Source organism: Cotesia glomerata, linkage group LG7 (genome assembly GCF_020080835.1).
Source record: "Cotesia glomerata isolate CgM1 linkage group LG7, MPM_Cglom_v2.3, whole genome shotgun sequence".
NCBI lineage: Eukaryota > Metazoa > Arthropoda > Insecta > Hymenoptera > Braconidae > Cotesia > Cotesia glomerata.
Genome location: NC_058164.1, coordinates 8547366 through 8552571, shown reverse-complemented (window position 1 = coordinate 8552571; position 5206 = coordinate 8547366).

The following is a 5206-nucleotide window of genomic DNA, read 5'->3' as shown; positions in this document are numbered from 1 at the left end:
GCTTTTGAAATGAGATTTGAATAATGCATACATGCAGATCCATATGGTTACAGGCCAACGGCTCGTAATTTCGCAATTGCACCCTTTTTCTGTCTTCTTTACTTTTATTTCTATTTTATTTTGTTTCCCTAGTATGCCTTTAACTTTTTTATATTCTTAAATTTTTTTACTACCACCCGAGTCGTTCTAACAGCTGTCAATCAAATCGCGACTAAGGGATCAGTTGTTTTTACAAGAAGAAAATGTAGAATTTAAAGGTTTTACAATACTTTGAAATGAATAATATTTGATGAAAATGCGTAAAGTAAATAATGGACTCAAAAGTCATAAAGAATCATAAATTTTGAAAATACATACACAATATACATACAAAAGTTATATCTATGCATATGAAATAATAAAATCGTGGTTACGGACATTTTTTATGACTTTTTTTTTATAATCTTACATTTATTATTCTTTTCATATAGCTGAGTTATATTTTCAGAGGAGTTCATTTCTGTCATAGTTTGATATATTATTCAACGATTCAAAACTCCATATGCTATATGCTAAATTTTTCTTTATCTTATTCTCTTATTCTTACCCATATTTTTTTTTTCACTTCCGACTCCTATCTCATTTAGTCAAACTTATCATTTCAAGTATAGGGATTTTAAATGGCTCACTAAATGGAAATACAGGGAGTAGAGTACATTGTAAATGATATACGACGGGTAGGACTTACGAAGTCTATGTAAATTACTATAAAATTTTAATAAAGAAAGATATTTTTTTTTTATCTACAAATAAACTTTCATTCTTATTTTTATTTTATTTTATTTTTTGTTTGATATTGTTATTTAACACGACATTTTTCTCGCACAATGAGTTGCTAAGAAAACTTTTAATTAACTCGAAAGTTGAGCGGAAAAAATTGTTATTATGGAAATGATTGAAGTAAACGGAAGATTATGAATAATGCCTGAAAAAGATAATAGAGAATGAAAAGTTTGAGGCTTTTGCTTTAGAAAAATTGTGATAATGATAATGACAATGATAATGGTGAATTGTGGACATGAGTTTCTATTCACTGAATGTCTTAATGACCGAAATTCATTTTAGCTTCTATCAGAAAAATTTTCGAGAGAAAATGAGAAAAATCCTTTGTGAAAGAAAAACAGAAAAATTCTGAAGAAAGAAATTTTTTAATCATTAATTTTCTTGGTTTAAGTAAACATTTTTCTGTGTGATACACAAAAAGATGTATCAGGCACTTTTATCTATTGGTTGAAATTAAAAAAACGCGTACTTGCCATGTGAGGTGTGTAATGTTTGATTAGGAAAATTGTTTATTTTTTTACCCCTCCAATGAAATAAATGTAAGTGATATTCTACATGATTTCAATTAACAATAATGGAAAAAATAATAAGCTAAATTTGAAAAAAGAAACTAGTGTTTACTCGCCAGTTTACAACATTGGCCTAGTTGCTATCTTGGGCATCTACTAGACAGCTAACAGCGGGAGTTAAAGCATAGTCACGCAATGAATACTTCGCTATCTTTAAAATTTAATGTTTTGCGAAGTCGATGCATGTCTCGAGGTCCTTAACCATAACAACCTCTTTCCATTATCAGGAAATGAAAATTCTTCCAAATGAAATATCAAACCGGAAGATTAAAATTTTTTTTCAATTTAATCTTTTTGTTGACTATACACAATGTTAGTTATTACAATATTTGCTTTAGTATTTTCAATTCATATAATTGTACCAAGTAGGAAAAATATTTTTCATGACGGTGATAAATAAAAAACGTAATGGAATTGGTATTAAAAATATATTATATTTACTGCAGGTAGGTAAATTAATTGACAATAATTCGAATAAAAGCTTTTATCTAGCATTCATCCGTATTGATCAGAATTAAATTATTTACAGAGCTAAATCAATTAATTCTTGTGAAAAAAATTTTTTTTTCCCACAGGTATTTATAAAAAAGGCCAATTTATATTTTTAAATCAACATACATTTTTATAAAATTTTGAATAAATATATTTTACATATAAATGATTCCAAAAAATTAAAAAAAAAACTTTAACTATTTATTTCAATTTACCGCCTAATAATCCTAAAATTTTTAACTGTTCAAAGAATCTATTCGTGGAAAGAGTTTTGTAATACGGTCTGATATGTCCATTTATAATTGTTTTATGCTCTTATATATGGCTCCTCGATATGAAAATTGAGCTTTATCGGAGTCACATTAAGGCCGCATCTGGGCATGGTTTTTAGATGTCCCTAATAAGTGACTAAATATCATCACATATGTAAACCCATATTAAACAAAAAATGCTTAGGAATTGAATTAATTCCATACTGAAAAAAAAAAAAAAAAAAAAAATATGTAGACCTCGAGAGAAAAATTCTTCAACCAAGAAAATCATTTTGAAAAAGCTTCATTGTCTTGATTTAAGTAGAAAAATTTTTTTAAATAGAGAAATATTTCTTGGATATAAAGTAACCTTGACTTGATTCAAGAATTTTTCGTCTTGATTCAAGACAATTAAATTTTTTTAAATATTTTTTTTTTATTCAAAAATTTTTCTCTTGAATGAAATTAATTTTTTTTTCAGTGTAAGTTTGGATAGTTTGTTACGAATTTAAATTATTTGAGACATGAAATGATTAGTATGGAATTTATTAATTGGTATTTTTTATTGGATCTTTTTGTGCTAAGATTTTTAAAAGCTGTTGCAGATTTGTATTGTGGATTTATGTACAGCTTTCATGCATCTCTATATAATATATTGCCGGAATTCAAATAAAAAATTATATTGAAAAATTTGGCTCACGATTTTAAGTATTTATGTCCCACGCAGTGATTTATTGAGCTTTTTTTTCAAGAAATCATCTAATTAATTATAACCTCATCAGTATGAAAAGGCACACACGGAATGAATGTATAACATATAAACCAAGTGATAATTATTTTTAGCAGTATTGATTCATAGAAGATGCGCAAGGGGACTCTTACTTATTACACGTATAAATCCTCTTAGTAATAATGACGGCTGTAAATGAAGCTAAAAATAAAACTAATAAGAGGATAGACTGGGATGGGATGAGACAGATGGATCAAAAAGGAAAAAATGTAAATAAAGAATTTGTATAGAATCTAGAGGCGTAGGCATACATGTAAATATGAATCTACAAAGGAGTAAGTATATAATCCAGCAAAAATTATAACGTGTATCTAGCATGTACTTGACGCTGTCATCAAACATACAATTACAGCGTGATGAGTCTCGAGAGAGTAGCGTATGCTGACATGATAGAATTCAATGTATTGCTCTACGACCTACATATTCTATTTTTGGCGATATTCATTTTAAAAGCCATAAAAACACCAGAGAGCATCGATATTGAATAGAATGGAAAAATATATAGATAAAAAAGATAAAAAAAAATAAAGGCAATAAAAAAAAAACATAATAATAATACCAGTAAAAAAACGTTATGTTAGAATGAAAAAATTCATACCGGCAAATATTGATAAAAATAAATAATTGCTAGTTAAAAAATCGTCCGCAATATCCATTTCGAGCAGGGAGCTCAAAGTTTTTAATTATAAAAAAATATTTTTACAGAAAATTACATGAGTGGAAAAACACTACCGATTTGTCAAGTTGATTGTTTTGTCTTTTCAATCTTTTTGGAAGTTTTGGTAGTTTTGGTAGCCATATCAAAACAAATTTTAAAGGGAGTTGGGAAAGAACGGATAGAGGAAAGGGGGGACCTACTCAGTGGGAATTTTTCCGTAGTGAAAAATAAATCAGGCAGCCCAGACTGGGAATCGAACCCAGATCTCTCGGTTACGCGCCAAAGGGCTCTACCAGTTAAGCTATCCGAGACAAGTACTGACTCCTTTATTCCGTCACATATAAAAGACCCACCGAGCAAACACCGCCACCGCCCATCTTACGGTAAAGAGCCATACCAAAATCCGTTTTGGAAGTTAGATTATGAAAAAATGACCGAATATTGAAAAAGTTGTCCACAATTAAAAAAATTTCATTACGTTAACGTAAAATTGCTGATAAAAAATTTCATGTTTTTAATTGAAGTAAAACGTTTGAGCAAAAATGTCATTAAAAATTCGCTGTTATTTTTATTAATTCTGATAAATTTGTGTGAAGTCCGAAAAATTTTTACTTCATAAAAGATTTTTAAATATTTGAGAGGGAAGTTTTGTCGTAAGAAATGATTGAAAAACTAATTTGTTTCACGTCAATTTTAATTACGGTTTTACACAATATTCCCATTTATAGTTTTCAAAGTATCTCGCACATTATTTTGAAACTTTGACACTACGTCAAATTAATAATAACTTTGAAGAAATTCATTTTATAAAGTATGAGTTTTTTTTTCAATATTATATTGATAACTTTCAGCTTATGATCAATTTTAATTATTCTATACGGAAAAATGATTTCTGTTTAAATAATAATTAATTGTCATTTATACCGAAAAAAATACTTTAGTTAAAAAAAATTTGTTTTTTTTTTTTTTTTAATTTTGTATTGCAATTGAAATTATCAAGTTAAAATACTTTAAATGTCCTCAAAATATTACAATTAAATAATTAAACACTAATTAATAAAAAAAAAAAAGGATCAAGAAACGGATTGTGCTTACGTTAAATCATCTTAAGTATACATAAAATTTTTAAGTTCTGTAATGAAAAAATTACAATAATAACAATTATTTGTTAAGTGTTAGCTATTTTTTTTTAGTCGCAAAATTTCCAAATTACATAAATAATACAAATATATTTTACATAGATTATCTAAGTATCAATTTCATTTTTTATACTTCATAGTAGATGTATACACTTATTGTTATTTTATCTTTAATTTTTTCTCAACTTATAAGAACAACTAAATTATTTTTATCTCAATAGGGATAATATACTGAGCTTAAAAGCTTTTGTATATTTTTATAGAAGTTAATAAATAAATAAATAGAACAAAAATTTGCAAAGATTGCAATCCAACAGAATTTTTATGAATTTTCAACGAAAATATTTTTATTTTTTACCATTGTAGTATTATTTTTATAAATTATTGAGGTGTATTTCTTAAATCAAAATTATCTAAAATTTTACACACAGAATTATAATTTTTAAAACTGTCATTAAAAATAAAAATTTATCTTTCACACAATT